Source organism: Mauremys reevesii, linkage group 14 (genome assembly GCF_016161935.1).
Source record: "Mauremys reevesii isolate NIE-2019 linkage group 14, ASM1616193v1, whole genome shotgun sequence".
Lineage (NCBI taxonomy): Eukaryota > Metazoa > Chordata > Testudines > Geoemydidae > Mauremys > Mauremys reevesii.
This window is the reverse complement of record NC_052636.1, coordinates 32,172,944-32,185,323: the sequence shown is the minus strand read 5'-3', so window position 1 is coordinate 32,185,323 and position 12,380 is coordinate 32,172,944. Positions and strand designations below refer to the sequence as shown.

General features: G+C 42.9%; 1 non-coding gene across 1 annotated transcript; it reads right to left on the bottom strand.

The window, feature by feature from the left end:
- Positions 1–12,298: 12,298 nt before the first annotated feature.
- On the bottom strand, positions 12,299–12,380 carry TRNAL-CAA. Its single transcript has one exon. It is a non-coding gene; the product is annotated as a tRNA-Leu (tRNA).

Sequence of the window (12,380 nt, the reverse complement as noted above, 5' to 3'; positions counted from 1 at the left end):
ATTTCTGGATACTTTAAATGACTGTTTCTTGGAGCAGCTGGTACAAGAACCCGCAATGGGAGAAGCAACACTCAATTTAGTCCTGAGTGGAGCGCAGGATCTAGTCCAAGGGCTAACTATAACAGGACCGCTTGGAAATAGTGACCATAATATAACAACATTTAACATTCCTGTGGTGGGAAGAACAGCTCAACACTGGCATTTAATTTCAGGAAGGGGAATTATGCAAAAATGAGGGGGTTAGTTAAACAGAAATTAAAAGGTACAATGACTAGAGTGAAATCCCTGCAAGCTGCATGGACACTTTTCAAAAACACAATATTAGAGGCCCAACTTAAATATATACCCCAAATTAAAACACACAGCAAAAGAACTAAAAAAGAGTCACCGTGGCTTAATGACCATGTAAAAGAAGCAGTGAGAGATAAAAAGTCATCTTTTAAAAAGTGGAAGTCAAATCCTTGTGAGGTACATAGAAAGGAGCATAAACACTACCAAATTAAGTGTAAAAATGTAATAAGAAAAGCCAAAGAGGAGTTTGAAGAAGGGGCTAGCCAAAAACTCAAAAGGTAATAACAAAAGCAGGAAGCCTGCTAAACAACCAGTGGGGCCACTGGACGATTGAGATATGAAAGGAGCCCTTAAAGACGATAAAGTCATTGCGGAGAAACTAAATGGATTCTTTGCTTCAGTCTTCATGGCTGAGGATGTTGGTGAGATTCCCAAACCTTTTGTGGGTGACAAATCTGAGGAACTGCCACAGATTGAAGTGTCACTAGAGCAGGTTTTGGAACTACTTGATAAACTTTACTGTACCAAGTCACCGGAACCAGATGGTATTTTCCAAGAGTTCTGGAGGAACTAAAATGTGAAATTGGGGAACTATTAGCTATGGTTTGTAACCTGTCCTTTAAATCAGCTTCTGTACCCAATGACTGGAAGATTGCTAATGTAACGCCAATATTTAAAAAGGGCTCTAGAGGCGATCCTGGCAGTTGCAGACTGGTAAGTCTAACGTCTGTACCAGGAAAATTAGTTGAAACAATAGTAAAGGAATAAAATTGTCAGGCACATAGAAGAACAAAAATTGTTGAGCAAAAGTCAATATGGTTTCTGTAAAGGGAAATCATGTCTTACTAATCTATTAGAGTTCTCTGAAGGTGTCAACAAACATGTGGACAAGGGGGATCCGGTGGACATAGTATTCTTAGATTTCCGGAAAGCCTTTGACAAGGTCCCTCACCAAAGGCTCTTACATAAATTATGTTATCATGGGATAAGAGGGAAGATCTTTTCATGAATTGAGAACTGGTTAAAAGACAGGGAACAAAGGGTAGGAATAAATGGTAAATTTTCAGAATGGAGAGGAGTAACTAGTGGTGTTCCCCAAGGGTCAGTCCTAGGACCAATCCTATTCAACATATTCATAAATGATCTGGAGAAAGGGGTAAACAGTGAGGTGGCAATGTTTGCAGATGATACTTGTGATGATGCGGTTCTGGTGGGACCCAACTGAGAGTGACAAATCGCTTAAAACAGGGCAGTTACAGCCCAAGGCTGGGTTTTTTCCACCTCTAAGGCAAACCAAACCAGCCAGACAAAAATGACTTTAGTTTCACCCTACTGGCTAACCACAAGTCACACAAGCAATTTCCTTAGACACTGCAGTCTCCCAGTATCACCACCAGTCCCACTCGTCCTGGGGACGAATGGGTTATGAAAACCAACACCCCAATAAAAGAAAAAGGTTCTCTCGATCCCAAAGAATCAAGCCCCAGACCCAGGTCAATATACACATCAGATCTTACCCACAAATCATGCTATTGCCAATCCTTTAGAATCTAAAGGTTTATTCATAAAAGGAAAAAGATAGAGCTGAGAGATAGAATTGCTTAAATGGAATCAATGACATGCAGTAATGGCAAAGTTCTTAGTTCAGGCTTGTAGCAGTGATGGAGTAAACTGCAGGTTCAAATCAAGTCTCTGGAGTACATCCTCTGGGATGGGTCAGTCAGTCCTTTGTTCAGAGCTTCAGTTTGTAGCAAAGTTCCTCCAGAGGTAAGAAGCAGGATTGAAAACAAGATGGAGATGAGGCATCAGCCTTTTATAGGCTTTTCCAGGTGTAAGAACACTTCTTTGTTCTTACTGTGGAAAATTACAGCAAAATGGAGTCTGGAGTCACATGGGCAAGTCCCTGCATACTTTGCTGAGTTACAAGGCGTATCTGCCTTCTCTCAATGGGTCAGTTGAATAGCTGATGTCCTTAATGGGCCATCAAGCAGGCTAGGCAGAGCTAACACCAACTTGTCTGGGATGTCTCCCAGAAGCACAGCATAAGTTGGAAATACAGACAGTAAAGAGCCAATACTCATAACTTCAACTACAAAATGATACATACATATAGACACCATAATTATAACCAGCAACCCATAACCTGGTCTTGGACACCTTATATGACCCCCTTTACATAAGATTTGTTGCCACTACAGGACCTTGGTTGCAACCATGTTCTATATGGTCCCAGATTATATCAATAACGTCACAATACTAAACTGCTGAAGATAGTTAGGACCAAAGCAAACTGTGAAGAACTTCAAAAAGATCTCACAAAACTAAGTGACTGGGCAACAAAATGGCAAATGTGTATAAATGTCAAGTAATGCAGATTGGAAAAAATAACCCCAACTATACATACAATATGATGGGGGCAAAATTAGGCTAATCAGGAAAAAGATCTTTTTGTCATTGTGGATAGTTCTCTGAAGACATCCAGCAGTGTGCAGCGGAAGTCAAAAAAGTGAACAGGATGTTAGGAATTATTTAAAAAGGGATAGACGGTAATACAGAGAATATCTTATTGCCCTTGTATAAATCAATGGAAATAACTAATTTAGACCCCATCATTTTCTATGTATATTTGGGATTATGTTTGCCAATGGGCTGCACTATGTGTTATCCTGACATCTAGTACTGCTGAGATCCTGCATTCAATAATATCCCTGCCCTTCCTGTTCCCGTTCTCCACTGAGCCCCACGCTTATGTTTCCAGCTTCCCCAGGACTCTGTCTCTGGACCCATCTGTCAGCAAGAAGCAGTGCCAGGGAGACTTTGATTTCTGGGACGTGGATTTACTTTGTGTGTTTTAGGAGACTCTTTGAAATTGAGTGTCTGTGACATTAAGCACAGTACAATCTGGACTGTTAACAGCTGTGTCCCCTCAGTTCCCCAGGCTGGGTTGCCTTTTACACTGCTCTACTGTGAGAGCAGCCACTCCTGGGCAGTTCACACGCAGTCTCCAGCATGTAACTCGCTCCCAGCTACACAGTATTGAGTGCTGCTAGTCAGTGACTCACAAATTACAGTACCCCACAGGAGAACCCCAGAAAATTCTCTGCTCCCAGACTTCCCCCAGAAATGTGCATCTTGCACTGTCCAGCACACTCCTGAACAATGGGAGCTCATATGAAATCTGTTGTTTCATCAGTGGAAAATGACATGCACCAGCCTTCCAAATGGAGTTTCCAACACACTTTAATCCAAACACACTGGTTAGATAAAAAAAGGAAACAAAATTATTAACTACTGAAAAAAAAGATTTGAAGTGACTACAAGTAATGAGGCATAAAAGTCAGAATTGTTTATGAAAGAAATGCAAAGATAAAACACCAACTAATGTTTAACCTAACAAGCTAAAAGGGATTTAAAACAAATGTTTCTCTCACCATGTGCTGAGACAGGCTGGTTTTCCTTTCAGCCAGGACTCCCCCTAACCTGCCCCTGCCGCTCACATTAAGTTCTTCAGGAGTTGTCATGAGCAGAGGGAAAAGGGGGAGAGAGAGAGTCTCATGCATTTTCCTCACCTCTTTTTATAATTCAGTCCTTTGTACTAGAAACCACTTCAGTTCCCAGCTGAGTCGTGTTGACAGGCTGTCATAGGTATGTCGAAGAAAAACTCAGTTCTCACTTTTTGTTTGGATGCAGCAAAATCAAATACTTTATTATTTCTCCAGTAATTACCATGGAGGGAGAGAGTGCCATAGGACACAGGGTCCTGGACAGGTCTCTCAACTGGTAAACAATCACAGCAAGCCTTTATACCTTTTACAGACAATTTCTATCAATAATACAGACAGTAAACAAACAACAAATACATTTTGTTTATACATAAGCTTTCCTGCTATCTCACTAGAAAAACAAGACTGCAAGACTGCACATTGCAAGGTCGTAATAACTCTCACACAATTCACTCTGTCTTACATTATCTTGCTTCCTCACGTCACCAGGGTCACAGTTAACCTAACTCATGCTAACTAACATTCATTAAGATCTCTTCAAAACCTTGTTAATTATTTACTGGCTTCCACAGGTACGAGCTTCAAGTGTCCCTGTGATGGAATGTAAATGTCATCTTCACACCTTCCCCCTGGTGGAGAATGGCTATTTGACCAGCTGTTTGCCTTGCTGTCTCTGAGGAACTTAGGGTTAGGGTTGCAGCTTTTTCAGTAATATCATACCGTAAAATCTCATCACTTTCCATACAATGTTGCTACACAGTTTAACAGGAGGATATTCAGTAGATTATGTCTTTTCAAATGGTACCTAACAAGCCATACAGTGATAAATGAAGGGGAGGGGAGGGATCTCCCTTTTATAAACACCCAGCCAGCCAGTGGGCTGTAAAATCCCTGTTGGTGCGAGTTCTCTGCTTGCTCTACCTCTAAAGGGTTAACAAGCCAACAGGGTTTAAAAAAAAAAAAGCATTGGGCACCTGACCAAAAGAGCCAATGGAAAGGCTAGAACTTTGTTAAATGGGAAAGTAACTTTCCCTTTGTCTGTTGTTCTCCGGAGAAGGCGACATGGAGTAGCAATGCTATGTATGGCTTGAAGCGGGTATGAAAATTCATCTTCCATACCTAGAAGAAATGATTTGGATAGGGAATGTTTAGACAGACACAATCAGGTTTATTTTTTATTTTGGCTTTTGGATCTCCTCTATGCTATCCCAGATGCTTTTGTTTGCTTGTAAGCTTTAAGCTGAACCCCCAAGAAAGCTATTTTGGGTGCTTACAAAAATTTTCTTTTAAGATCTAGCAAAAGCCTAAGTTCCAGATGTATTGTTTTCCTTTTCAATTTTAATAAAATTTACCTCTTTTAAGAACAGGATTGGATTTTTGGTGTCCTAAGAGGTTTCTGTGTGTTGTTTGATTAGCTGGTAGCCACAGCTAATTTCCTTTGTTTTCTTTCTCAGCTCCTTCCCGGAGGGGAGGTGAAAGAGCTTGAGGGTGCCCCAGAGGGAAGAATTCTCAAGTGCTCCTTCCTGGGTCCAAGGGTTTGGGGTTTTTTTTGCATTTGGGTGGTGGCAGCATTTACCAAGCCAAGGTCAGAGAAAAGCTGTAACTTTGGGGCTTTAATACAAGCCTAGAGTGGCACAAATTAATTTGTAGAATCCTGTCGGGCCCCCACTTTCTGCACTTGGAGTGACAGAGTGGGGATTCAGCTCTGACACATACTATGAACAAAATTGATCATAATTTTCTAGACGAGTGAACATAGGGGAACAGACTAGCACAGTGTCTGTGTGTTCCCAACATATATGTGGGTATTCTAGTCCCTCACAAGCAAGGTGTTCGGCATCTTCAAACACCTGAGGAACCGGTCCTGGGAATTCACTGGTTTATTAAGTGACACTGTATGGAATTGAGAGACACTTTATATTATTTTATTATAAATACTGTGGCAAATTGCCGATACTGTTATGCTGGGTCTCGCGCTTTCTCTTCTTTGGGGAAGGTTCAGGGTGCCATTGCTTGCCTCTGAATCGGTATTTTAATTACCCCACTAGTGTCCTTGAGGAGGGGAGGGGAGAGGGAGGGACCTGGGCCCGCCCTCTTCTCCAGGTCCCAACCCAGGGGCCCTGAGGTTAGTGGTGAACCACTTGAACTGGCGGTTCCTTCCCCTGGGCTACTTCCCTCTCCTGCCCTTCAGCTTGTGGAGGGGCTTCTTGCCTTCCTTCTACACAAGCCAGGTGCCCTTACCTAGGGTCTTTGGATTTCTCAGCCCACATAGCACTCCTCCAAACTTTCCTTTTGTCTCTCTTCAAAACTGTTCTCTGCTCCAACTCCTTCAAACTGCTCTCTGCTCCAACCAAACCTTCCTGCTCCAACTCCCACACTGTCTGACTGAAGCAGGGGTTTTTATCACCTGACTGACTGCTGGTGCTCTAATTGGCTTCAGGTGCTCTAGTTAATCTATAGCAAACCTTCCTCCCTCTACAGGGAATAAGGCTCCCTTCTAACCCTCTCCTGCTGCCCTCTGGCCATGCTGTATCACACTGTGTACTGAGAACTCCAAGGCTTTTCCATGCCATGTGCTGTGAAGCTTGTGTTTGGGACACAGGAATTAGAAGCCACTTGGCAAAAGGAATATAAAGGGCAGCTGCATCATCTCCATTTTGTCTTCAATTCCTCTTCCTACCTCTGGAGCAACTTCTCTACAAGCTGAAGGCTTGAACAAAGGACTGAATAATGTGGATGTTTACCAGAGAGCCTTTCAAGCCAGAAACTCACCAATACTGCTAAGAACCAGATGTATAGATTTCTGAATGTGTCTGACTGCTTTCCCATTTAACAACTCCCTTTTTCTTTTTCTTTTATAATAAACCTTTAGTTTAGATGCTTTCTTGCTTATAAACCTTTAGTTTAGATGCTTTCTTGCTTATAAACCTTTAGTTTAGATGCCAATGATTGGCTGGCATCGTAGTATTTTGAGTAAGATCCAAACCTATACTGATCTGTTGATGTGGCTGACTCTGGGGTCAGAGGAACACTTTGTTTATGTGAGTAGAGTTTTTAAATAACCTCTCACTGGGCTGGACCTAGGTGCTGATTAGGAGCCAGAGAACTGGGATGCAATAAAGGGGGCCATGTGATTTCTTTTTTCAGTTTCTCGATAACCAGTGTGGGGGATCAGAAGCACAGTTGGTGACTGGTTGGTGAGTTTAACTTCCGTGTTAACGACCAGTTTGGGGAGCCTCTGCTCTCCGTTTTTCAGCCTGCCCTGGTCTTGGCATTTTCAGTGAGGACTAGCCCAGGCACACTGGGTCACACTAAGTATTAAAGTTAAATTAATAGAATGTTTTTATGAGAAAGTTTTATGAAATCAATGGAACTCCTTTGTTTTCTTTCTTCTGAGCAGGGTTTCCATTTTCCAAACCTGATGTGATCTCCCAGCTGGAACAAGGGGAAGAGCCGTGGGTCTCAGACCTGCAGGGTTCAGAGGGAAAACAGACCCTGAGATCTCCCTGCAGAGGTGAGGAAACATTAAACCAACTCTGAGTGTGAAAGTGCCTGAAGGAAACATCTGGGATGCCCTACCAAGCCCTTGAGAGGTGTCTCAGTTCATTATTGTTGCCAGCAGGGGTCATATCCTCAGGGTAACTATAGCTCATGGCTTCCCGTAGATCCTAGCAGACACCAGCAGTAGCTTCCTCCCTTCCCCCTGCGTATTTGGGTGGGATTTGAAAGCCAAATTGATCCCCTCCTCTCTCCTGTTTTGGGGAAGAGTACGGGGGAGTTCAGTTTGTGATTTTTATTTGACCTCCTCCAGCACTTAGTTTGTTTTGGCTTTTCACTTTTCATCCCTGTTTGATGTTTCTGTCTTTTTCACAGCAGGTGATGCAATGGCATGTGAGAAAGAGGAGCAGAATTCTCAGCAGAAAAATGTTCAGCAAGTGGATAAACACAGAGCATTATTGCAAAGATCAAAAAGCAATGTGTCCAGGAGTCATGAGGAGGAAAAATCCTGTGAGATTCAGCACAGACCAGAGAGAGAACAAGGAAACCAGCCGGGGGTGAAAATGGGTAAACGTATTTCCTCTCAGGGAACTCAGAAGGACCTCAAGGAAACCACAACAAAGCAGGAAATCATCATTGGAAAGAGAAAAAATACATGCACAGTGTGTGGAAAAAACTTATGTGACTACTCAGCCCTTCTTAATCATCAGAGAATCCACACAAGGGACAGGCCCTACGAATGCCGTGAGTGTGGGAAAAGCTTCACTCAAAGATCAGTCCTTTCTAGACATCAGAGAATCCACACAGGGGACAGGCCCTATGAATGCTGTGAGTGTGGGAAAAGCTTCACTCACAGATCAGCCCTTTCTGTTCATCAGAGAATCCACACAGGGGAGAGGCCCTACGAATGCCGTGAGTGTGGGAAAACCTTCAATTGCAGATCAGACCTTTCTAAACATCAGATAATCCACACAGGGGACAGGCCCTACGAATGCCGTGAGTGTGGGAAAACCTTCAATCGCAGATCAGACCTTTCTAAACATCAGAGAATCCACACAGGGGACAGGCCCTATGAATGCTGTGAGTGTGGGAAAAACTTCACTAGCAGCTCAGACCTTTCTAAACATCAGAGAATCCACACAGGGGGAAGGCCCTGTGAATGTCGTGAGTGTGGGAAAAGCTTCACTCACAGATCAGCCCTTTCTAGACATCGGAGAATCCACACAGGGGACAGGCCCTACAAATGCCGTGAGTGTGGGAAAACCTTCACTCAAAGATCAACCTTTCTGTTCATCAGAGAATTCACACAGGGGAGAGGCCCTATGAATGCCGTGAGTGTGGGAAAACCTTCAATCGCAGATCAGCCCTTTTTACCCATCAGAGAATCCACACAGGGGAGAGGCTCTATGAATGCCGTGAGTGTGGGAAAAGCTTCACTCACAGATCAAACCTTTCTAGACATCAGAGGAGCCACACAGGGGACAGGCCCTACGAATGCCATGAGTGTGGGAAAAACTTCACTAACAGCTCACACCTTTCTAGACATCAAAGAATCCACACCGGGGAACAGGCCCTACGCATGCCGGGAGTGTGGGAAAACCTTCTCTTGGCACTCAGCCCATATTAGCCATCAGAGAATCTGCAAGGGCAGTGAACACCATAAAAACCTCTAGGGCTATCAATTTTTTTTCTTTAATATTTTTTCCTGATTCCAACATAGTAACTTTTTAAATCTGTTTGAACTGTTTGCAGCACTGTTATCCCTCAGCTTGGCCAGATGAGTGGCCCATTTATGCCTTTTGTAGTTTGCCTTCTTTTGAGGTTGGCCCATTTGTCCTTTCTATCAACTCAATTATCCCACAAGTAACTGGACTGTGCCCTTCCTATGAGGAACCAGGGAGCATCACATTTATACCATTGCTCCTATTGCAAAGTGATTGTTAGAGTCGCCAGTGATACAGATTGTATCCTTGCCAGTTGTTCTCACGTTGCTCTGGGTTGTGCTGAAGAGCAGTTACATTGGGAATTTTTCATGTTATAGTTAAATAAAGAGGAGCAGGGGAAAAAAGTGTCATTTCAGCCTCTGTGACACTGGAAGGAGATGGGGTGGTTCAGAGATTCCCTCCTTCCCTATCACTCCAGAACTGTTACATTTTGGCTTCTCTGTGCAGAGTTTATTTTCATCACATTCTATCCCTCCACGTCTCAAAATGTCATGTGAGGAAGAGTTCTCAGCTGTCTGTGCTTGGAGATGATGCTTTGATTTCTTTCCTCCTATATCAGAGTCGCTATGACTGGAGATGAACATGTGAAAGACCTGGAAGGGGAATTTAAATGGATCCCAAACATAGTGTGATTATTTGGCGTTTAAATTCCAGGTTTCATCTATTGGTAAAGCCACTTCTGGCAAGAGGACTATTTTGTCCCCCATTATGGGATGCTGGGATACTTACAATTTTGTAAATAACATAACTGACTATTGAGAGAGTGCTGAGTGAAGCTGCTTTGAATGGATCAGAGGAGAATGTGATGGGAGAATCTCTTGTCCTGATTCTAACTAATCAGATGTAACCTGCTCTGGAATTTCTCTTGATACTTTCATTGCCATGTATTCTGTCTCTCTGTGATGTGGGTTTCTCTCTTTCCTGAAGGCTGTTTGCTCACCCAATTGGATATTAGTTCAGTTCGATAGGACGTAGCTCAGATTTCTTGGAGAATTGAAGACAAATGACCGATTTCCTAAAGTCCTCATTTGTCACTTCAGCTTTGCTTTTTCCCCACCCCTCCATGATGACACGGAGAAAGTTCAAGTGCAGTTCTGTCAACAGTGGAGAACTCTCCAATTTACTGCACATGCTAACAAAGAAACAGCAGTGATTTAAAATCTCTATTCGGAAATGGTGAACAACAGCAGAAGCCCAACTAACTGAAGGAAGTGCATATGATCACAGTGTAGTTCAATTATTTGTCAGTATTTTCTCGGATGATTTGGGGAGAGAATTCCACATTAAGTGATTTTTAACTTGGCAAAATGCCCATGTATTTGATTCCCAAAGCATTTTTGTAACCCATGCCCCACAGAAGATCTTTCCTATTCGGAATGCTCCCTTTCATGATGCAGATGTTGAGGAAAGAGAAGTGGTATTTTTAATCAATTTATCCTTAATAGATGCTCAAAATGTGTATAAAATGAAATCAATGTTGGAAATCTAATAGCAGCAGAAAAATATCTCTTTTTAAATAGGAATTCTTGCTCTGGTAACGAAGATTCTGATCCAGGCCTGTATCCAGTCCCTTGCCTGGACGTGTGTCACCAAATTAAAGAAAAGCTGGGCACGTTTCCGGAAGCCATTGCTTACGACACTGCTGAGATTTTGAGTGGTTTTGTAAAGGATTCTACTTCTGAGAAGTGTAAATTTACCCTAAAAAGGGCAAGGAAACAAAGGGCATCAGGAATGTATGTTTTTTCGGATGAGGCAAGAAAAGGGAGTAGCATTATCCCTCTTGGGTAGCCCCTGTTCAATTCCAGGTCAGAAAGCAAAACTCTTCTGCAAGAATATCCAAAAAATATTGTGTTTCACTTCACTTCATAAGTACAGTTGTGTGGCAATTAAATGATGACCCTAAAATTTCATAAAAGCAAAGAACGCTGAACAAAAAAGTGTGGGAAGTACGGATGTATCTGAGAAAATGGCTTGGAATGAAGGAAGACAAAACTTGATCGGTCGAGAGAAAAGGCCCTGTTTCCCCCTAGTTTGGAACTTCTCTCACAACTACTGGAATAGAAAAGCTAAACAAATGGTGTTCTATTGTTGTAAAGGAGATTGAAGTGAGGCCATTTTCTCCAGATAAAAGAAAATGGTCATGTCAGAAGTGGGATTTGAAACCACGTCTCTATGCAGAAACCAGAACACCCAAGAGAGAGGAAAAAAGAGCCTTAAAATTGGCACTTTGGACCAGTCCACAATCCTAACACTACAAAGAATGTGACTTATCAACCCTAGTTTTCATTAATATTTGATGACACTCTTTAGGGAGGCCAAGATGGCACATCTCTTTCAACTCCTAGAGACCTTCTCCAGCACAGCTGATTTTTAGGCACACTCACCCAGACCTAAAGTTACACGTTTCCTGGAGTTCCATGAGTTCTGTGGTGTTGGAATCTCCCTGCTCACGTTTTAAGCGAACAAAAGATGGGTGCTGGCATTCTGAGACCCTCAAAATCCTGCCCTGGGGGCCAGACAGTTAAGCAACCAGCATCCACAACCTCTGTCTGCTGGATAATTAATTTGTTGGGTGTAAAGCAATTCAGGTGGTGGGGTATAACTGGTTAGATAATCATGTTACAATATGTTAGGATTGGTTAGTTACATTTCAGTAAAATGATTGGTTAAGGTATAGCTAAGCAGAACTCCAGTTTTACTATATAGTCTGCAGTCAATCAGGAAGTAAGGGGGGGAATGGGATTGGGGGTAGGGGAATTGGAGTTATGTTTTGCTAAGGGGGGGAATAGGAAGAGGGAATGGGAACAGGGACACAGACAAGCCTCTGTGGTGTCAGAGTTGGGAAGGGCGATACCAAGGAAGGAAATTGGAATCATTGCTTGCTGGAAGTTTACCCCAATAAACATTGAATTGTTTGCACCTCTTGAACTGCGGGTATTGCTGCTCTCAGGTCATGCGAGAAGGACCAGGGAATGGGGGCGTGATGGGATAAACCCTCTAAGAAGTACGTCTTTCAGGGTGTGAAAAACCCTGGAATCAGTATAATTAAGCTGATCTAAGCCGTGGTTAAATAGTGCTAAATGAAAGGAAAGATTGTTCTGTCAATGTAGCTATTACAGGGATGGAAAACCCCTCCACTCACTGTAGCAACTGTCTACTCCACAGTGCTGTAGCACTGTCACAGCAGCATTTTAAGTGTAGACAGCCTCAGAGTGAGACCAGGTCTGGCTCTGTGGATGCTCAGGCACTACAACAAGAGCAGTGACAATACACTAATGCTTCCGTAGTTGGCAGGATTCAAACTTGCCTGGGGAGACCCCAATGGATTTTGAGTCCATCGCCTTAACCACTCGGCCACAACTAC